Source organism: Lepidochelys kempii, chromosome 2 (assembly GCF_965140285.1).
Source record: "Lepidochelys kempii isolate rLepKem1 chromosome 2, rLepKem1.hap1, whole genome shotgun sequence".
Taxonomy (NCBI): domain Eukaryota; kingdom Metazoa; phylum Chordata; order Testudines; family Cheloniidae; genus Lepidochelys; species Lepidochelys kempii.
The window spans coordinates 20,481,333-20,505,195 of record NC_136381.1 but is presented as its reverse complement, the minus strand read 5'-3'; the positions used below and the strand labels follow the sequence as shown (position 1 = coordinate 20,505,195).

General features: G+C 44.2%; 1 long non-coding RNA gene across 1 annotated transcript in view; it reads right to left on the bottom strand.

Moving 5' to 3' along the window:
• Window positions 1-23,863, bottom strand: part of LOC140905845 (uncharacterized) — a 59,697-nt gene that overhangs the window by 5,575 nt on the left and 30,259 nt on the right. The window contains exon 2 of the long non-coding RNA XR_012156960.2: window positions 17,367-17,516. This is a non-coding gene — a long non-coding RNA (uncharacterized LOC140905845). The remainder of the gene's footprint in view (window positions 1-17,366; window positions 17,517-23,863) is intronic.

Genomic DNA, 23,863 nt, shown 5'->3' with positions numbered 1-23,863 from the left:
AATGCAGTGGTGAAGTAGATGAACCTGTCTTCCCATCATGCCCTGCACTGTGATCCTGTGACCATACAAATCAATGAAAAGACTCTGACTTGGGCTTTGGATCAGGTCCCTACACAGCATTGCTATGCCCTGTTGAAGAACTGCTGTATTCCGTTAATGCCTGAAAATATCCCACTGATTTTCTTTGAAAAGAAGGATCGCGATAAATCTACATTAGTAAATATCTGTAAAGCATTTTCACATTCTCAAATTAAAGATGATAGTGAAGGGCAAAGAATTTTTCATCTTTACGCTCCTTCTCCAAAGTATTCGCTGAGCTGAGTGCATTTCAGGGTTACTAAAAAGCATGTTCCTATTTCCCCTTCTACTCCTGCACTGGAATGTCTTTACAAATCTCTCTCAGTTGCTCCTCTCCATGCCGTGCTATAGCTGTACTATAGCTATGGGGTAGGGTGAGTTCACCGTAGCGAAGTGACATAAAGTGGTGGTGGCAGAAATAAAGAAGTTTCATTTTCTTGCAAACAGGTGAAAAGACAAAATTCGTTGCTTTCCCTGTCTATAAAGATTCTCACGCTTTGGCATTCTAACCAGACTTGTATTTCTGTAAGAGGGATAAACTCTTTTCCCTTTGAGGAGCACAACCAGGGCTTCTCTGGTTTTATTTCTGTTTGTTCAGAGACGTACAGAAGCAAGAGGGCTCAATCCTGCAAATCCTCATATGAATGAGCCTGACTCTCAAAAGTAGGCCTGTTGACTTTGCTGAGGCAACTTGTGTAAGGCTTGCAGCCTTGGCCCCTTAGTTTGTTGTTCTAGTTGCGATTTAACTCTGTATTGAACAGGTATAATCAGCAAAGTCTTCTGGGGCTGGAATGGAGATATATTTGCCTGGTGCATCCTAAACTTGCCTCAGGTTTGTTTCACCTGAGATAAGCAGTTTTCCTTTTCGGAAGCCTTTTCTGAATTAGAAGTGGACCCAAATCAAGACGCTAGATGCAACAACATCTGGATCTGAGCTTTGTGGCTGAGACCCATCTCTAATCTGGCTTTTTATGAGGCTTCTTCTTTACAAACCCTCCACTCATTTCCTAGCTCCCCCATCCAACTGGAAAGCTCCAATTGCTACTTTGTTTATTTCTCCTCTCTGACACATCGATAAATCCTGACTTCCCCCGCTCCCTTTCCACAGACCTTCAAAAGCAGCTGGGTTGCAAGCATCTATTGAAGTTTCCCATCATGGGGCCCATCAATTCTGCCAGTGGGTCTGGGGGGCCTCTGATGCTGCTTACTTCAAATCCCACTTGCTGTGGGGGTTATGTACCCCAGAGCGCACTGTGTATCCCAGAGTGAGCATGATTTGAATTGGCTAACAACCAGAGTCCAACAGAGATGTTGCTGGCTCCTATAACAGAAGCAACAAAGATGGATGAGGTGACAGCCTAGGACAGGGATCAGCAACCTTTGGCACGCGGCCCATCAGGGAAATCGGCTGGTGGGCTGGGACAGTTTGTTTACCTGCAGCATCCACAGGTTTGGCCGATCACAGCTCCCACTGGCTGCAGTTCGCCGTTCCAGGCCAATGGGGGCTGTGGGAAGCAGCGTGGGCCGAGGGATGTGTTGGCCGTTGCTTCCTGCAGCCCCCATTGGCCTGGAACGGTGAACCGCGGCCAGTGGGAGCTGCGATCGGCCGAACCTGCAGGCGCTGCAGGTAAACAAACTGTCCTGGCCCGCCAGTGGATTTCCCTGACAGGCCGCGTGCCAAAGGTTGCCGATCCCTGACCTAGGAAGTGCGGGAGGGAAGAGAGAGAGAAATGGCAGATTGGAGTTCACTGGTTGGGAAGAATAGCCAGTCTCTATTGGTTGGATGGTCCTTACGTATTACGTTTTCCAAATTGTTTCATTGAATCCTCATTCAGACATTCTGACACACATTCCATGGCAAACTACTGCCAATTCAGCTTCCAGTAGGATCAAAGTTGTTTAAAAATATTGTCTAGGCAAGCCTGCAGGAGGAACTCAGCCTGGGTAAAGATTAAGAAGTAATCTTTGTTTTTCTTCCTGTTTTTCTGGGGAATTGTCTGTATTTAGTTAGCTGGAATCAAACAATTTTCTTTCCTGTTTAAAAGGTGTTTCCAGCTGAGGAAGGGCCTCTGAACAGAGGCAAGACCGCGGACATATACCAGGGTTAGGTGGAACAAGGGAGTTACTGGAGGGATTATGAAAAGGTGAGTGATGAGCTGTGGGTCTTATAGTTAGAAACAAAAGAAGATCAGAAATTGCTTTAAAAGTGATGTTTTTAAAAATGAATTCAGTAGTCTTGTACTAGCTCTTCATGGCGGTTTCTTCCACACTATAGAACCATTGCATAATGTATGATTGTACACCATGGACCACATCCTCAGCTGGTATAAATCAACATCACGCTATTGACTTCATTTACACTAGCTGAAGATCTGGCCCTGTATGTACTGTTCTATAACTTGTAGAGAAGGACAAGAGCCACAGAACTGGGCTCTAGATTCAAACTTCCTCATAGTCTGGGGGTGTTGGGAGCTGGAGTTCTATTTCTGTAAACATTTGGTAGGACTGGGAAAGTAGCCCTGAGCTGTAGCTGGGTCTAGAGAGACGGAGAACTACTCAACATTGTACATAAAGGAGCAGGAGCTGAGTGCAGGCGCTTCTGCTAAAAGGAACGACAATATGCAAATGGCTTCACTGAAGCCATTTGGAAATGATGCTGAGTTTGAAATGTACCATAATGTTTGGAGGGAATAAAAGCTGAGACGGAAAGAGGAGTTCCACGGAGATCTGAGTTCTACGCTCAGCTCTGCCACTGACCCACTGCATGGCTTGGCCAAGTCATGTCAGCTCTCTGCTTCTGTTTCCCATCACACCCTCTGCTCTTCCGGACTTACTACAAATGTGTAAACTGCCTAGCACAATGGGGCCTCAACCTTGTGCGGGATTTCTAGGGACAACTCTAATACAAATAAATAATAATTGGAAGAAGTAGTTGGGTCTGTTCTGCAGTGATTCCTCTACATATCCTGTCCTTCCCCTGACATGCTTTCCTCCCTAGTTTTCAGGACTGTCTCTGCTTCCAAATTGCCGGTCACTTCATCTGTATTTGGAAAGCATCTAGCTCATTTTCAGGGCAATAACAATGAAAATACAAAAAAAAAAAAGGAGGACTTGTGGCACCTTAGAGACTAACATATTTATTTAAGCATAAGCTTTCGTGAGCTACAGCTCACTTCATCGGATGCATTCAGTGGAAAATACAGTGGGTAGATTTATATACGCAGAGAACATGAAACAATGGGTGTTACCATACACACTGTAATGAGAGTGATCAGGTAAGGTGAGCTATTATGAGCAGGAGAGCGGGGGCGGGAGGGGCGGGAGAAACCTGTTGTAGTGATAATCAAGGTGGGCCATTTCCAGCAGTTGACAAGAACGTTTGAGGAACAGCGGGGGTGGGGGAGGGGAATAAACATTCGGCACGGTGTCTGCACAGAATGACGCTGGTGTGCCGAGACTGAGATTAGTATCTACTTGCTTCAACTTGCAAGCAGCAGTGAACTTTGCTTGTTAATCACAGGTGGATTAGTGGCCTCGCTGAACTGTTGTGAACTGAAATTTCTCTTGAAAGTTACAGTTGCACAAGAATGGCTCCACTGATTCTTATCATGTTTTTAAACAGACCCCAGCTATTTGAATGTCCTGCGTTTGGCACATCAGCAAGCGGGTCTCCTGTGTTGGCTAACAAATAGAGAGCCAAGAGTAAATTTTTTTCACAGAACAATGAGATTAAGTGATTCGTTAGATCTCAGAATTAATCAGGCCAGACCACTGCTTTTATGGAAGGTCTCCCTGGAGCACCCACAACATGTGGAAAGTGGGGTTAGTGATTCAGTAGGAAGAACCCTTTCCTCAGAATAAGGACATGGCTAATGCCCTAGAATGGTGTCAGCAGATTTCATGTCTCAAGGCACCATTTTCCAGTTGCTAGATCATAAACGTTAGAGCTGGAAGGGACCATTAGATCATCTAGTCCGATCTTCTGTATAACACGGGCCAGAGAATTTCATATAAGTACCACTGTATTTAGCCCCATAGCTTGTGTTGGACTAAAACATATCTTCCAGAAAAGCCTCCAGTCTTCATCTGAACACCTCAAGAGATGAAGAATCTCCCACTTCCCTTGGGTAGTTTGTTCCAAAAGTTAATTGCCCTCACTATTTAAAAAAAATGTAATCTGAATTGGTCTGGCTTTAACTTCCAGCCATTGGTTCTTGTTATGCCTTTCTCCACTAGGTCAGAGCCTTCTGAGATATACACTCTCCATACAGTATAATTTAAGCATTTCAAAAATGCCTGTCACTAGGTGAGGTTCATACCACTCATTCTCATTAGAGAGCCCACTTTTCTGCAAGAATATGGCTAGGACATAGTAGCTATCAACCTAACTCCATCATGGGTAATTAAATTCCACTTGCCTAAATTTTCCCCTCAGGCATCAGGTGAAAAGGATTGTTTGCACGTCTCCTAAAATCCTGTTGCATGAAATTGTTGTAGCATCACTTTCATGATCCAGTCAAAAGATAGGGCCTATTCAATGTATGAGAGTGATCCCTGTATATGCACAGTTTAAAAAGCATTTGGAAACTTTACGGATGAAAGACACTTTGGGGCACACAGAGCAACCTAATCCCTGAGTGAAATTTTCATAGGACAATGACAATATGTAATTTAGTTGGATCTCCTGTTCTAGATCGACTCCAGCTGGGGCGTATTTATTATTTATCTGCCCGTATCTATTATTTATTTGGATTGCAGTACCACAGAGGAGCCTTAATTATGGACCAGGACCCTGTTGTGCTAGGTGCTGTACAAACACAGAACAAAATGAAAGTTTTAGGATTTTGTTCTCCTGCCCATCCCTGTAATATCTGAGATACTTTATTAACCAAGGAGTAAGATTCCTGGTGTACCTCATGGAGCTTTCAGCTCTTCTCCCTTCTCTGCTTACAGAAAGCTCTGTATGACAACAATAATAACCATCAATAAAATAATTGCCCAATGTATTGTCCAGAATTAAAGATGAAGGGGAACTATTGAGAACTGTAGACTCTGAATGAGACCTACTAAGTGGGTCTGGTTTATATGGAGTTGCATACATGGTGTTCTGACTTCCTGTTATGCTGATCCGCTTAGCTCTTGTGAGCTAGAAAACATATTGATGTGGACAAGAATCCAGAGCAGAACCCTGACCCTGCAAACACTCATCTCCATGAATAAGGATTACTCAGATGAATTGTCCTATTGACATCAATGGGCCTGCATACATGAGCCAGAGTTTGCAAGATTGAGCCCCAGTTTCTATATATACATATGTTTCTTAAAATCAGTAAAGGGTTTTCTCTTATTATTTACAGCCTCTGAGTTAGAGTCAGTGAGATCCAGCTAGTCTGGTTGTTTGGATGAATCAATAGGAAGCTGTGCAATGCACTGAGTCATAAAGCTTGACATCCTTTCAGAATTTGTGTTTTTCTTACCTTACCTATATTTCAGTCAGCTTCTCTTGTTCTTAAAATGTCTTCAATCTGAGAACAAGCATGTAAAATGTCTGTGATTCCACTCCTACCCTTTCCCCTCTCATTTTCATTGATTTATTCTTATTCTATCTTCTGCACTGAGGACTTTTCAGTGGCAGAGTTTGGGGGGGGCGGTCCTTCAGGAGTCAGACAGGCTGAATACTGCGCCTGGTTCCCTAAGAACACAGAGCTGACTGATATCAGATGGGTTTGTTAGTATAATGGGAACAGATAAGAACGGTTAAAGTGTTACTGGGCATGGTGGAAGCATAATATACCAGCACACACTTGAAGACTGCCTCAACTCCTGTCTCAAGGCAAGGTCAAGTAACCAATTGGGAGGGGCAAGGGAGGATTGTGGGGGAAGGTATAAAACACTAAAAAGCCAGAGAAATACCTGTCCCTGACTGTAGCACAACCTCACACAGACAGCTGTAGCTGCCAGGAGCTAGCAAACAGAGCTGTAAACAGGGGAGTTTCAGTGGGAGTTTGTATTGTGGTGCTTGTTTGGGGTTTGTTTTTGCTGTGGGTGGTGGTGTTTTGGTGTGGTTTGTGTTTTCCAGATTAACAGGATTTAGGTGAGAAGGCTATGACAGATACAGAGGCAGCAGTGAGAGTGATCCATGTAGTGGAAGACACAATGAAGATGACTGGATGTGGAAGCTGCAGTATGTACATGATCCTGGAGGGGGTGCCTGGTAAGAGTTTTGTCTGCATGAAATGCCATCTGATAGAGCTGATGGAGGAAAAGATCCGAGGTTTGGAGATGCAGGTGGAAAGTCTGGTTGAGTTTAGAAAGGGGTTCAGGCGGATTATGGAGCAAAGACATGAGGTATCTGAAGGGAAAAGCTCAGACTTGCAGATGGAAGCAGGACTGAGGAATTCTGAGGGGACACTGGGTGAGGAAAGCGGTCAGTGGAAGCATGTGACTAAAAGAACCAGGCAGAGGAAAAGACGGGCTAGTGAAGGAGAAATAGAGCTCAAGAATAGGTTTGTAGAGCTGGAAAATGAAGAAGGGGCTTAGCAGGTAGTCACTGAAGGTGGAAGGGCAAGGAAGAAGAGAAGAGCAGCTAGTCCTATAGAAAAAGGGGAAGAGTCAGTGGAGACTACACCAAATATGAGCCCCAGGAGGATACAGGATGGGTTGAAGAGGATTACAAGGGAGAATAGGAATGGAAAGAATTTGCAGCCAGAGGGAACAGGGGATAGACTGGAGAATAGCACCATCACCAGGAAAAGGCAGGTCTATGTGATCGGGGACTCTTTACTGAGAAGAATAGACAGGCCTGTAACCAGAGCTGATCCAGAGAATAGAAAGGTGTGCTGTTTTCCAGGTGCTAAGATACGGGATGTAGACCTGAGGTTGAAAAGGATCCTAAAGGGAGTGGGAAAGAATTCCTTAATTATCCTTCATGTGGGAACAAATGATACGGCTAGATTCTCTCTGGAAAATATTAAGGGAGACTATGCTAGGCTGGGGAAGGCGCTTAAGGAAATTGAGGCTCAGGTGATCTTCAGTAGAATTCTGCCTCTTCCTAGAGAAGGACAACAAAGGTGTGACAAGATTATGACTATCAACAGATGGCATAGGCAGTGGTGCAATAAAGTGGGCTTTGGGATGTATGGCCACTGGGAGGCATTCATGGACAGAGGACAGTTCTCTCGGGATGGACTTCATCTGAGTAGGGAAGGAAATAGACTTCTAGGATGGAGGCTGGCACAACTGATTAAGAGAGCTTTAAACTAGGAATCTGGGGGAGATGGTTGGGAGATGTCCAGGTAATCTCCAAGCTGGATTTTAGCATTGAGAGGGAAGAAAACGAAGTAAGAAAGGATACAACCGTGGGTAGGAGAATGGATATAAGGAGGAAGGGCAGTGTGGATACCAGTCTAATAGGTTATACTGGCTGTAGAATGACCATGCCTAATTGGGTACAGAATGTGAGTGAGGCCAAACAGCAAAAATTAAGATGTTTGTACACCAATGCGAGGAGCCTAGGTAACAAAATGGAGGAACTAGAGCGACTGGTGCAGGAAGTGAAACCAGATATTATAGAAAGAAAAGGAGTACTTGTGGCACCTTAGAGACTAACCAATTTATTTGAGCATAAGATTTCGTGAGTTACAGCTCACTTCATCGGATGCATAAAGTGGAAAATACAGTGAGGATGTTTTTATACACACAGACCATGAAAAAATGGGTGTTTATCACTACAAAAGGTTTTCTCTCCCCCGACCCAACTCTCCTGCTGGTAATAGCTTATCTAAAGTGATCACTCTCCTTACAATGTGTATGATAATCAAGGTGGGCCATTTCCAGCACAAATCCAGGGTTTAACAAGAACGTTTGAGGAACAGTGGGGGGCAGGGAGGGGGAAGGAATAAACAAGGGGAAATAGGTTACTTTTTATAATGACTCAACCACTCCCAGTCTCTATTCAAGCCTAAGTTAATTGTATCCAATTTGCAAATTAATTCCAATTCAGCAGTCTCTCATTGGAGTCTGTTTCTGAAGTTTTTCTGTTGTAATATCGCAACTTTCATGTGTGTAATCGCGTGACCAGAGAGATTGAAGTGTTCTCTGACTGGTTTATGAATGTTATAATTCTTGACATCTGATTTGTGTCCATTTATTCTTTTACATAGAGACTGTCCAGTTTGACCAATGTACATGGCAAAGGGGCATTGCTGGTACATGATGGCATATATCACATTGGTAGATGTGCAGGTGAAAGAGCCTCTGATAGTGTGGCTGATGTTATTAGGCCCTGTGATGGTGTCCCCTGAATAGATATGTGGGCACAGCTGGCAACGGGCTTTGTTGCAAGGATAGGTTCCTGGGTTAGTGGTTCTGTTGTGTGGTATGTGGTTGCTGGTGAGTATTTGCTTCAGGTTGGGGGGCTGTCTGTAGGCAAGGACTGGCCTGTCTCCCAAGATTTGTGAGAGTGATGGGTCATCCTTCAGGATAGGTTGTACATCCTTGATAATGCGTTGGAGGGGTTTTAGTTGGGGGCTGAAGGTGACGGCTAGTGGTGTTCTGTTATTTTCTTTGTTGGGCCTGTCCTGGAGTAGGTGACTTCTGGGTACTCTTCTGGCTCTGTCAATCTGTTTCTTCACTTCAGCAGGTGGGTATTGTAGTTGTAGGAATGCTTGATAAAAATCTTGTAGGTGTTTGTCTCTGTCTGAGGGGTTGGAGCAAACATTTTTATGACTAACTTAGAACAACGCTTCCTCAGCTCTCGTCCCCTAATGCCCCTGCTCTACTTGCGCTACATTGATGACATCTTCATCTTCTGGACCCATGGAAAAGAAGCCCTTGAGGAATTCCACCATGATTTCAACAATTTCCATCCCACCATCAACCTCAGCCTGGACCAGTCCACACAAGAGATCCACTTCCTGGACACTACAGTGCTAATAAGCGATGGTCACATAAACACCACCCTATACCGGAAACCTACTGACCGCTATTTCTACCTACATGCCTCCAGCTTTCACCCTGACCACACCACACGATCCATTGTCTAAAGCTAAGCTCTATGACACAACCACATTTGCTTGACCCTCTAAAACGGAACATGACCATAAATTGTAAGAGGTGGGAGTAGGGGCGGGCATTGCAGGTATAATTATGCCTGCTAAGGAGGGGGGCGGACGGAACACTGGAAAACAAGGCTCTGCAGTGTCAGAGTTATGGATATGCTTGTTGGAAACTAACCCCAATAAACATCACATTGCCTGCACCTCGGACTTCTGGTCTTTTGCTTTCAGTCTGCGTTACAAGAACCAGTGGACAGGGTACTGTGGTACTACAGTGGTAGGTCCTGATTCAGCAAGGTACTTAAGCACATGCATAACTGTAACCACATGAGTAGACTTCAATAGGCCCATTTGTGTGAGATGTGTTTGCAAGCTCATGTACTTACAATTAGGCACATGTTTAAGGACCCTGTTGTGCTGGGGTTTTCATATCTCCCAACATTTGAATTGCTGTCCCCAGATGTTGGGAGGTCCCGGTGGAGGCCCTGGTGGAGGCCCAGGTGCTGCCCTCTGGTGAGGCCTGCAGAGCAAGCCCACTGTGTACTCACCCCGCAGCAATAGCTCCTGTCCCGCAGGGCTGGCTGGGCTCAGCTCCTCACCTTCGGTGTTGCAACCTGGGCCATGGTGCATGGGGTTGTAGCATTGCTCAGATTGGGCCCATCCACCCCTCTGCCTCCATCTACAGAAGGGAGGATGGGCCAAACATGAGTGACGTTGTGACCTTGTGTGCTAGGTACCAGGCCATGATGCCTGGAGTGAGGAGTCTAGCCAAGCCAGCCCCTCAGGACATGAGATTTTGGGGTCAAAGCAGGACAGTCCCAGGTTTCATGGGAGGTCTGGGTTTTACACCGATGTAACTGGAGTAATGCAGTGGCTATTCAGGCCCGCAAATTGACTAGTGATTTCGAGTGTCCAGTTTTGGAGCGCTCAACTTGAAGATTCTGAATTTCAGAATGTGCTTGGCATGCTCATCCTCTGAAAATCAGGCCCCTTCTTGGTCTCAAATTGAGCACCCTAATATCAAGGCACCTGTAGTGTATAGGAATAAGGTAAGATCCCTTTAAATAGTGTACCTTCCTGTCTTCTATTATAGAAGCCAGCAGAACCCTGTCAGAGCAGCAGTGCACGATTTGTAGCTAGGTCTTGTAAATCTGTACCTTGTTAATAAATATGGTGATTTGGAATCCAGCTGTGCCAGAGTGTTTCCTCCAAATTCTTAATGTTGTGTGGAGCGCAAGGACACAACAGGACCCATTTTTATAAATGGGGCATTTTAAATTGTGTTTTATGGCCTGTCATCCCTGACACTGCCTTGTTTCCATTGTTCTTCTCTTTTTCAAATTTGATTTTAGTTTGGTATCAAAGATTGTTAGAAAATATATGGAAAACAAATGTGGAAAATTGCATAGTTAGGAAGATAAACTGGTGTATTTTCAATGAATTACCATTCTTCATTATGCTGAGTGTAATGGTGACCCTTAATGTGAAATACTGTAGATGAACTGACTCATTTAAAGGAGAAACATACGCCCAATTACCATTCAGATGTGTAGGCATCTCATTATATTGCAGCAATTTTTCTTTTGTCATAATGCAGCAGAAAAATTCTATTTGCAATAGAATATTAATTATTCTAATTATGGCCTGCTACAGACATTATAATGATTTGTTATTAACGTAAATTATCAAGAAGTGTTACACAGTGGAAGATTATTTAGTACGTAGTCATGGTTTATAGAAAATACAATATCTTCGCTTTTCATTTACCATCATATCACTCAAAAGAGCTTTCATTTATTTGTTATATAACAGCAGAGGGAAGAGGACCTATCATACTCTTTTAATTTCAGATCCATTTATTCCAAATTACTGTCATTCCAAAGAGAAGTTATTTTTCACCTTTTCTCCCACTCCTGATTGAGCAAGGTGCTAAGACCTCTTGAGGGGTTCTGAACACATTCAGTCCCATGGAAGTCATCATCTTTTGAAGGACTGGATGAAATGCCTATTGAAGTCAATGGGAATATTTCCACTGACTTGGCCCTAAACTGTAATAAAAAGAATAATGAACAATCAAACAGGAAGACACCATTTGACAGGCAAGATGGCATAGTTTGAATCATAGGAAATGAATTTTGGAATGGATCCAAGCCAGCAAAGCATTTAATTACATACTTAAATTCAGGTTTGGGATATAAACTGGCCATCAACAAGTTTGGCTTGAAATTAGACTGGTATAGTATGACGAGACTGCCTACAATGGCATGTGGCTGATCTGCAACTGCTAGCAGCAAATATCTCCAGCTGCTGGTGATGGGACACTAGATGGGGAGGACTCTGAGTTACTACAAAGAATTCTTTCCCAGGTGCCTGGCTGATGGGTCTTGCCAGCATGCTCAGGCTCTAACTGATTGCTATATTTGGGATTGGGAAGGAATTTTCCCTTGGGTCAGCTTGGCAGAAACCCTGAGGGTTTTTCGAGTTCCTCTGCAGCATGGGGCACCGGTCACTTGCAAGTTTAAATGAGTGTAAATGGTGGATTGTCTGTAACATGAAGTCTTTAATTCATGATTTGAGGACTTCAGTAACTCAGCCAGAGGTTATGGGTCTATTACAGGAGTGGGTAAGTGAGGTTCTGTGGCCTGCAATGTGCAGTAGATCAGACTAGATGATCATGATGGTCCCTTCTGGCCTTAAAGTCTATGAATCTATGTGGTTCATGAAAAGGAATTGTACTGTGGCTCAGGAACTGGGGCCTGATCCTGTATCCATTAAAGCCAATGCATTTGGTTATTATATTTGTACCTGTCTCAAAACATGGACATTTTTTTACTTCAGACTGCATATACACCAGCAGGGGCGGTATACTTACCTGTGTACTCCTAGAGAGTGGAAAGCAATGAATGAGTTCTGTGCACACACAAGGAAGAGGAAGGGGCACTTGTTGGTTAAACATGGTCTAAGGTATGTGGATTATTATAGACTATATTGTGGAAATACACAGAGGCTCCAACCAGAATTAATCTTCAGTTGTGATGGGCACTAACAAGGTATAAATTACATGGATTATTTACCTCCTGTATTGTGGGACCTCCCAGAATCCCAAATAAAAATCAGTCCTCAATTGTATTGAGAGATAGTCCCTGTCGCAAGGCGCCAGAAGGACAATGGTGTACATGAAATGACAGTGGAATATTCCTGGATCATGATGACGTGTGATTCTGTTTCTTAGGTTTTTTATGCTAAAAACAATGAAAACATTTAAAAACAAAAACCACAACCAATGGTTTTCAAACCTTTAGTTTCTTTTAACTAAAAGCTCAATAGGCAAAAGCCTCCAGTTTATATTCGCCCTAATGGAGTGTAACATTTCATTTGCTAGAAATAACTCAGAAGATGGGGGTTGCGGGGGGGAGAAAGAAAAGAAACTAGTTTACTTGCAGATTTTTGAGATTCAGGTCAGTTTAAAAGCATGAAATGTGTTTGTTAGAACATGCCTAGAGAAGAGCTTGAACCAAATCCCACATCAATTCCTGGAACCAGATTCAGAACCACATTCACAGCTCAAAACTACCTCTGCAATGGACTAAATGGAATATGAAGGGCCAGATTCTCAGGTGGGGTAAATCGGCATAGCTCCATCATCTGAAGATCTGGCCCCAAATCTATACTTGCTTTGCTTGGGGAGGTTTAAACTTGGCAGTGGATTTCAACCCCCCAAGTGCAGAAGTGGTTGGATCTGAGGTTATGGCTGTCACTTGGATAGACACTAAGGTAAGATCTACAATTCAAATGCATGATTTTGGTTCTCCCGGGTATAGAAATACAAAGTTTATATCCAAATCTAGTCCTGTTTCTTCTCCCAAATGATTTTACTAGGACAACTGAATGCTACATTTCCAGTCACAGTGACTTTTTTGGTCCTTTCATACCTCTAAAATTAAATCTTTCCACATTTGGGCTTATATTGGAAACAATGACAGACCCTTTGCTCATGCTAGCAGACTGTCTGTTGTAATACTGCAAGAGAGATATACTTTATTTTCAAAACACTGGCAGTTCTCTTTCCATTATGTATTATCAATATTTATATAGCAGTAGTGATAAGGAGCCCCGGTCATGGACCATGGCCACATTGTGCAAGGCACTGTACAAACACAGAAGAAAAACACAGTCTCAGCCCCAAAGATTAACAATTTAAGTATAAGACAACAGGTGGATACAGACAGACAGGAGAGCACAAGGAAACAACGAGATGCTACTGCTTAAAATGATAAGTGCTGGTATCAGTACACCAGCTGCCTGAAGGTAGTTATTCCCACTTCCAGGATCTCCCTCTTACAGTCTTTTAATAGCAACACTAATAGACACTCCTTATAATATTTAAAGTGTTCTTCAGAATTCCTCTTGCTGTTTATTTTAAGATCTCTCCCTGGTCCTGAGACTCTCTTATTGAAGGGGAAGTGGACTTTGGAAAGCACACAAGGTACACAATGCAATACTTTGCATTGCAAAAGCACATATTGCACAAGCTTATTTTTCAAGTCCCCATAAGTGTCGAGTCTTGAAGTCTCGGCAATTTGTGCTAAAACTATAGCTCATGTTCCAGACCAAACAAACAAACAAAAAACTCCAAAAAAACCAAAACCAAACCTTGTGGTACGCAAGAGTAAATACTGTAAATGTGTATCAGTAACTTAAGGGGGTAAAACCCTTACAAGGAAATTGAAGCTTAAAAATAAATTCCAAACACTGGAAAGCCAGGAAGTTCTAAATCAGGGTAAACTGTGGTCAGGTTCCTTGCAGTTGGGGATGTTTTAAATCCCTCATGCCTCGATTACACTACATGTGACTTGCTTTTAAATTACAGTGAACACATGCAGTCAGGGCTAGACCAAGACAGATGAATTATAGGCCTGTGCCTAGGGCCTCTGCTTCCGGAGTCATGTGATTACACCAGGATCTCAGCTTTCATTTAATATAAAAGTGAATTTCTAACTTTTGTGGCTGTGAAGAAAAATCTGAATGTAAATGGGACGTAACCAATACAGGGACTTCTGCAAGTCTGCAGACATCATGGAGCAGTAGAACTGAGAAATGTGACCTGCATCATTCATCTCAATAGGGGGGTTAACTCCAAGATGCAGTGCTCTTGGGGATCCCATGCCACTTCTCCTATCTCTCTGCCACTCCATATGAGGAGCAGGGCCATCACACAGAGGTGGAGCCAGAGGGGAACCATATCATGGTGGTCCTAGAGCAGTGGATTGTCTTAGTTTGGTCCTGTGTGCAACTCTGGTCTACCATGCCTCCTCCCCATCCCAAATGCCCCAGGCTAGGTGGGAACCCACAGGACCTGGACCTGGATTCAGCATGCTTACACCTTATTCTCTGCTGGGCATTTGCAGCCAGATTAGAGTCCCTTTACATCAGAATGATGCAAAAAGACTACAGAAGAGTAGAAAATCTGATACATGTAGTGTATACAGGGTTTAATATCTGCCTAGAAACTAGGTTCACAATATGTCGATCCCTTCCAGCTGCATGTATTGATGCTTTAATGCCTGCATTAGACCTCACAAACATTATGTATAAAGGATGCTGAGGTTTCTAAAGGACTGTCGTCATCATGAATAGGTCAGAATATGAATGAGAGGCTGCTATGCAGCTTTTTAACACCACATTCTACAAGCCATTACCCTCTGATCCCACTGAGGGTTACCAAAAGAAACGACACCATCTGCTCGAGAAACTCCCTGAAAAAGCACAAGAACTAATCTGCACAGACACACCCCTAGAACCCCAACCAGGGGCATACTATCTGCTACTCAAGGTCCATAAACCTAGAAATCCTAGATGCCCCATCATCTCAGGCATTTGCACCCTGACAGCAGGATTGTCTGGCTATGTAGACTCCCTCCTCAGGCCCTACACTACCAGCACTCCCAGCTATCTTCGAGACACCACTGACTTCCTGAGGAAACTACAATCCAGTGGTGATCTTCCAGAAAACACCATCCTGGCCACTATGGATGTAGAAGCCCTCTACACCAACATTCCACACAAAGATGGACTAAAAGCCGTCAGGAACAGTATCCCCGATAATGTCACGGCAAACCTGGTGGCTAAACTTTGTGACTTTGTCCTCACCCATAACTATTTCACATTTGGGGACAATGTATACCTTCAAATCAGCGGTACTGCTATGGGTACCCGCATGGCCCCACAGTATGCCAACATCTTTATGGCTGACTTAGAACAACGCTTCCTCAGCTCTCGTCCCCTAATGCCCCTACTCTACTTGCGCTACATTGACGACATCTTCATCATCTGGACCCATGGAAAAGAAGCCCTTGAGGAATTCCACCATGATTTCAACAATTTCCATCCCACTATCAACCTCAGCCTGGACCAGTCCACACAAGAGATCCACTTCCTGGACACTACAGTGCTAATAAACGATGGTCACATAAACACCACCTTATACAGGAAACCTACTGACCGCTATACTTACCGACATGCCTCCAGCTTTCATCCAGACCACACCACACGATCCATTGTCTACAGCCAAGCTCTACGATACGACCGCATTTGCTCCAACCCCTCAGACAAACACTGACACGATCTCTATCAAGCGTTCTTACAACTACAATACCCACCTGCAGAAGTGAAGAAACAGATTGACAGAGCCAGAAGAATACCCAGAAGTCACCTACTCCAGGACAGGCCCAACAAAGAAAGTAACAGAATGCCACTAGTCGTCACCTTCAGCCCCCAACTAAAACCTCTCCAGCGCATCATCAAGGATCTACAACCTATCCTAAAGGACAATCCCTCACTCTCACAGATCTTGGGAGACAGGCCAGTCCTTGCCTACAGACAGCCCCCCAACCTGAAGCAAATACTTACCAGCAACCACACACCACACAACAGAACCACTAACCCAGGAACCTATCCTTGCAACAAAGCCCGTTGCCAACTGTGTCCACGTATCTATTCAGGGGACACCATCATAGGGCGTAATCACATCAGCTACACTATCAGAGGCTCGTTCACCTGCACATCCACCAATGTGATATATGCCATCATGTGCCAGCAATGCCCCTCTGCCATGTACATTGGCCAGACCAGACAGTCTCTACATAAAAGAATAAATGGACACAAATCAGACATCAAGAATTATAACATTCAAAAACCAGTCGGAGAACACTTGAATCTCTTTGGTCACTTGATTACAGTCCTAAAAGTCACAATACTACAACAATAAAACTTCAAAACCAGACTCCAACGAGAAACTGCTGAATTGGAATTAATTTGCAATCTGGACACCATTAAATTAGGCTTGAATAAAGACAGGGAGTGGATGATGTGTCATTATACAAAGTAAAACTATTTCCCCATGCCTACTGTTACTTACACCTTCTTGTCAACTGTTGGAAATGGGCCATCCTGGTTATCACTAGAAAAGGTTTTTTTGTTTTTTTTTCTCCTGCTGATAATAGCTCACCTTAACTGATCACTCTCGTTATAGTGGGTATGACAACACACATTTTTTCATGTTCTCTGTGTATATATTTATCTTCCTACTGTATTTTCCACTGCATGCATCCAATGAAGTGGGTTTTAGCCCACAAAGCTTATGCTCAAACAAATTTGTTAGTCTCTAAAGTGCCACAAGTACTCCTCGTTCTTTTTTTTAAAAAATCTAACTGTCCTATAATTAGGCAGACACCAAAAATCACAGAGAACGACAGAATCCATCTAAAATGGAGTTTCTAGGCCACGCTCTTTGCTTGAGTTGACATTCCACAAAACTTCAGAACAATTCAGCACAATTGAAAGCTCTTATATTTTCTGACTCCTGTCTTGGATATACACAAAACTCCCAGAAATTAACTTCCCCTGTGACAGGGAGCTAGATTGCTTCTCCTCAAGTCAATTTAGTGGAGGTGGGGGTAGTCTGTGTGTGGAAAGAAGGCTTATAATGAAAAGCTAGCTCCTCTGACTGGTTTACTGTGATTTTGTTTTCAATTATTTACACTGGTGAGCCAGTAATTCCTAGTGAATAATTTGAGTTTAACGCCTCTTTTTCTGCTTGTGGAATGACCCAGGGCAGATCATATATGTATTTGTTATGCAAATGTAATTACTAAATTTTATGGGGAAGTTCACTCCCACCCCCTTTTTAATGGATTGATCATGAACAATCCACTGCATAGATTTCTTACTCACCTATTTGAAAATGCAGTTGTGTTGGTTAGTTTGTGACTGCTCATGAAAGTCACATGGTGTTGCTTTTGTTTCCTCATTGGGTGAATGTAACCCTGATAATCACCTGGGCTTTCATTCGCAGGAGAAGTGGCAGATAAGAGAGACCAGTTTCTGAGGCGCACAGGCATCATTCATAGAAAAAAAAACAGGCAACAATTAAGAGGGTGCAGAGTTTAAGTGCAATTTTGTCTCATCCTATTCACATACATTAACTTGAGTTTGCAACAGAGCTACTGAGGGCTGCTGGGTTACACTTAATAATTCCCGCAACTATTGCTTTCAGGATTCCAGTTTGGCAGAACCTATGCTACTACTGTCCATTGCGTTGGGACCAATGATACTTTAACATCCATGCAGTGGTTCCTTTGTGGACCTTCTACCTCCCCTTTTGAAACTGAGCCCGGTGTGCCATTGGTACTTCTGGGGTTAAAATGAAAGGGAGGAAAACCAGGCATTGAATTGAGCTGATATTGTTGGGGAAAATGCCTTATCCATCTCAGACACATTTTCTGGAATGTTTATTCAAGCCCAGTGAGATCCTCCATACCTCCATGCTTGACAGGTTTATGAAACCACTTGAGTACAGTTCTCTCTATGGCTTGACAGCCTCACTAACACCTCAATAATCCCCCCTCCCTCAAAGCTGTGAAACATGAAAATATTAATTACACATTTCCAATGTAAACAATCTATTTTGTTTTCTTAAAAGATATCTGTCACCAAATGCTAAAGCATCACTCCATTCGGGTTGCCTTTCAAATATTATTTTTTTCTTATGGCTTGGAAAATGGTTAGTAACTTGGCAATGCTAACGATTACTCACAAGAACTGAGGGCTTCCCCCCCAACATAAATATTTTTGTCCTTGTGACAGATCTCCTTATTGGGATATCCTCACTAGTTTGTTCAGTCAGAACAGAATATACATACAATATATCTTGCATTATAGATGCTAAAAAAAAGAGTGGGTGTGACATTTCATCTAGTTATTTCGGTGGGTGTGAAGTAAAATTCATTGGTGGTATTCAAGGTGTCTCACTGAGATAAGGTGATACTGTTTGCTTATATTTAAAAGATAGTTTTTCTGTTTTCAGTTTTTAAATATGGATGTGAATACATTCATCAGGCCAGCTGGTTCCTATAGAGCAGCACAGCTGGAAATATATGCTGGTGACTTGGTTAATTTATTTAACATTTTACAGAGCGTAATATGGAAATGGAATGCTAATTTCTGGCGAGCCAGACTTAGCTTTCAAGGAAAGGCAGGAAAAATCATATGGGATAAATGGTGTCCTTGACCAGCATTGTTTACATAGGGAGAAGCTCTCATGGGAAGAAAGAGTATTTTGGGATTTCAGCCTGAAACGAAGGGGCTTCTTATTCCTCAGGTTTCTTTGAGAGCAAGATGACAGAGCCAGCTGAACGCTCAAACTTTATTCTTCCTGGCTAAACTTGTTACAGAGTGTATCCTCTCATGATCTCTGTCAGACACAGATTAGTTGACTCAACTCACCTGCTAATTGGAAAAATGCTTTCATGTTCCCAATAGATATTTCCATAAACCAGCTCACAACATCATAGCTGCCCCCAATGGCTCTCTGTTGGTCCCCAAGGAGGCATTTTTAGCTCACTGTATCATCCACACTCACCTGTCTCAGTATTTGTGAAAAGCAAAGGTCATGTCCTTGTTAATACTAATGGAATAACTTCTGCTTCACATCCTCCTCAGGTACAGACAGTAAGCACTTCACCGGTCAAATGTTTATATTGACATACAGTGATGTGACAGTGCTATGGTCAGACAGTAAGTATGAGCAAGCAATAATTGAAAGTTGGGTTGTGGACGCTCTCGGGAAGACATATCCTCCAAGATCCTGCTAATGCAAGTTGGCAGCTTGTGAAAGATGTAACCCAGATCCCAGTCAATGCTACAAGAAAATATACCTATGTTGTGCCTCACACCAGCCCTTAGAAATTTCTCAAAACTTGCCGCTAAGCATAAAAGGACCTGATCCAAAGCCCATTGAAGTAACTTGTAAAACTCCCATTGACTCAAGTGACTTTGAGTCAGACCCAAAGAGACTACAAGATATAGATGAAAACAATGCTCCTCATCACTTAAATAGTCACACCTCCTCGAGTAGTTCAGTGGCTGGTGCCATTGTCAGACACCGCATGGGAGAAAACCCTGTATAAGGAAAAATATAATTAACAAGACAATCTTTTTCCAATACTTTGGAGGCATATGACTTGCTTGCACTTTGCAGGCCCCTTGCTTACTTAGGGCTTCTGTGATGTGACCTAGAAGGGGAGTCTTCCATTGTTGGTGTGAAATTTGCCTATGTTGCAGAAGTGAAAGTGAACTCCATCTGGTAGATGTACCGAAGGCAAGGCCTTTGTGTATACTGGCTGGCTCTTCTAGGGCTGGAAGAAAAGCGTTACTGAGTTGTTATCCTCTCTGTGAGCCCAACTTCCTCTATGCCTTGGGCACTCCACTTTGCCTCTCCTTTATGATATTTTCTTCAAATCTCCCACTGTTGGGAGCCCTACTGATGAGCTCGTGTTCTTACCATAGTGTTATCTAACCCTTCTCAGACCAGGTCTAATTGGGTTGGTGGTTAAAAGGAGAGGCAGCCTAGTGGTACTAGTACAACCATAGTTGCTAGCCCTGCTTGTTCAGGGAGATTTTGGCAAACCAGTAAAGTGCCTAAATCACTATCGCTTGTTGCTAATAGTAGCCAAGCTAGCAGGTGGTACTGAACCACTATTGTGTGTTGCTAATAGTATTCGAGTTAGTAGGCCGTACTGAACCACTCTGGCTTATAGCCAAGTCAGCAGGTCTTAAATTGGTCATGTAGCGGCCTCAGTGTAACCAAGGCAGAAAGGGAGGGAGTTTGGGATGCCACAGACAGAGCGGCTTGACCCCACACCCTTCTTGCTGAGAATGTTGAAACTGCATGTGTTACGGAGTCACCGGGAGATGCTCTGGAACTACTCCATATGAAGCCAGTCAGGACTCTACGGGAGCTTCCTCTCTGTGAGCATACTGTCCCCAGGGCAAAAAGCTTACACAGCTTCGACCTTCCTGGGTCTGACCTCGGAGCATTCAGCATCCCCTTCCACACCATGCGCTTCCCACAGCAAGTCCGCACAGGCGGGGCTCCTGGGGAAGCCAGAGGGCCCTGCACCCCAACTCTGCGGTCGGACGTGGCTCTCAGCCAGCCAGTAAAACAGAAGGTTTATTAGACTACAGGAACACGGTCTAAAACAGAGCTTGTAGGTACAGAGAACAGGACCCCTCAATCAGGTCCATCTTCGGGGGCTGGGAGGCCAGAGGTCCATCTGGCCCTCCCTCCATTTCCCCAGCCAGCTACAAACTGAAAACTCTCCAGCCTCTTCTCTCACCTTAGTCTCTTTCCCGGGCCAGGAGGTCACCTGATCTCTTTGTTCTCCAACACCTTCAGTTGGCACCTTTGCAGGGGAGGGGCCCAGGCCAACAGTTGCCAGGAGACCAGGTGTTAGCCATTCTCTGTGTCCACGCCATCACACTGGCCCTCTCAGGCTCTGCAACAATCACACACCCTTATCCCCCCACCTAGATTCTTAAGAAATGCATAGGGGAAACTGAGGCACCGACACAGTATTCAGAGAAAGCATAAAGAACATTCCCACTTCGTCACAGCATGTATTTTAGAAAAACAAGAAGTCCATATATATGTGCCCTGGGAATGTTTGTCAGGGTCCCAAGGCCTGGACACTCTGAAAAAAACCAACAACATATCTGGTAAATTGATGACCATAAGGAAATCTCTTGTTTGACCTTTTTAAACCTGCTTGCTTAGCAAGTTTTCTTTAAGGGCTATGTCATTGTATTACTAATTGTGATGGGGCAAGGCCAGATGGCTATAGAAAAGTAGTGGGAGACAGATATATTAGCTCCAGGCTAAACAAATCCCTGGTACCAGGATAAGTTAAAAGGCAGCTGCTCCAGATCAGTTAAGACACTGGGGGCCAATTAAGAACTTTCCAGAAGGCAGGGAGAATGCTAGGTTGATTGGGACACCTGAAGCCAATCAGGGACTGGCTGAAACTAGTTAAAAGCCTCCCGGTTAGTCAGGTGGGGGTGGATGTCAGGAGCTGTGGGAGGAAGTTGTGCTGTTGGAGAGGCTGAGTAGTACACACCATATCAGGCAGAAGGAAGGAGACCCTGAGGTAAGGGTGAAATGGAGCTTGAGGAAGTGAGGACTGCTGTGGGGAAGTAGCCCAGGGAATTGTACGTGTCATGTTTCTGAAAGGTCAGCTACCATAGCTGATACTATTAGGGTCCCTGGGCTGTAGCCCGGAGTAGAGGGCGGGCCTGGGCTCCCCCATTTTGCCCCCTCTGATTAATGACCGAGACTGGGAGACAACAGAGACTGTGCAAGGGAGGATAGCTTCTCCTTACCTTCCTCACTGGCTTATGATGAAAATGGCTCAGTAGACTGTGACTCTTGTCTCTAGAGAGAGAAGGGTTATGTGGAGGGTCACAGTGAGTTTCTGAGGCTAGAAAAATCTGCCAGGAAACACGGGACCCACAGAGATAAGGACAGAGTTTTGTCATAGTGTATAAATAAAGGGAAAAAGTTTGAGGTAATGGGACTTCTCAGGAGGGGCTCTTTAGGGACGCTCCCTCCGGATGCATCTTTGGGTCCCCACCGGCAGACGGAAGCCTGGCCAGCAGAAGCCCTTCACGGTACCACTCGAGAGCTATGCTCAGCGTTGGTAATTATTGAGGGTTGCGGGTGTTTTACAACCTGTTCTGGACGTGTGTAAGTGCTTGAGACTAAGTAAAGTTTAGTTTAAGTGAAAGCACTCTTGTGTTGTCCTGTTTGTGCCAGTCATCTATTGGTCGGACAGCCATGTATCCCTTGATTTATTTCCTGACACCACCTTGCACAGAGTAAAAGTTAACAAGAGCTTTGGGTTGAAAGAACCCCAGCTAACATGCTGGAGCTGCAGCAGTGGGAGATCTTAAAAAAAATGCTAGTGGAAACAAGGCCATTGTGATTCAGTTTTCCCATATGTAAAATGGGGATAATAATAATTAGCTAACTCACTAAAGTGTTGTGAGGATTCATTAGATCAGAGTTTCCCAAACTTGGGACACTGGTTGTTCAGGGAAAGCCCCTGGCGGGCCAGGCTGGTTTGTTTACCTGCCGCGTCTGCAGGTTCGGCCGATCGCGGCTCCCACTGGCCGCGGTTCGCCGCTGCAGGCCAATGGGGGTTGCGGGAAGCGGCGCAGGCCAAGGGACGTACCGGCCGCTGCTTCCCACAGCCCCCATTGGCCTGCAGCAGCAAACCGCGGCCAGTGGGAGCCGCGATCAGCCGAACCTGCGGACGTGGCAGGTAAACAAACCAGCCTGGCCCGCCAGGGGCTTTCCGTGAACAACCGGTGTCCAAGTTGGGAAACACTGCATTAGATGATATCTGTGACGTGCACTCTCTGGGTATGTCTGTGCTGCAATTGGCAGGTGAGATCGCAGCACATGCAGACATACCTGAGCTAGCTTTGATTGAGTTAGCTCATGAAAAATAATAGTGAAGCCATGGTGGCATGGTCTACCTGCCCAAGTACGTACTTAGCATCCTAGGTGGGCTTGAACTGGGGCAGCTAGCCCATGCTGACACGTGTGCTGCTGTGGTTTCACGGCTATTTTTAGCAAGCTAACTTGATCAAAAGTAGCATGGGTATTTCTGTCAGTGCTGTTGTAGTAGCACGTGCATAGAGTCAGTCTCATCTCTTTCAATTACACTCCACTTTTAATTAGGCTCAGGCTTCAGCTTCAGCCCCAGGCAATGGGGCTCGGGCTTTGGCCCTGGCCCCCAGACCCTAGCAAGTCTAAGACAGCCATGGTGACCTCAACCCACTTCGGGGTCCCGACCCACAGTTAGTTTGAGAACAACTGGTCTAGGAGACACTCAGAGTTGGGCAATACCTCTCTGTCACTGGTGCTTGAGAAATACCAATGCTTATAGTGCGCTTTCAACCCATGGTTCTGAATATTCTTCCATTCAAACCAGTAGCAGCTTGTGACATTCTATGCCTTGGGGGAGCCTCCTGCAACCCCAATATTCCTCATTTATATATAATTGTGATATTGCACATAAAGCAGGCCATGTGAGGTATCAGGGGAAACGTTATGGTCTGCTGAAAGTCACTGTTCTATCTAAATATGTATATCATTAATGCATATGAAGTTATGAGCATTGTGTTGTATGGCTGTCACTAAAATATGCTATCGGTTTGGGAGGCGTCCAGATACTAGGGGGGAGAGTTTAGACTGCATGCTTCTATTTTCTTTTCTTTTGGTAACTAACTCTGACCTTTTGCCTATCACTTAAAATCTATCTTTTGTAGTCAATACATTTGTTTAACTGTTTATCTTTACCAGTGAGTTCGCCCGAAGTGTGTGGTAAATC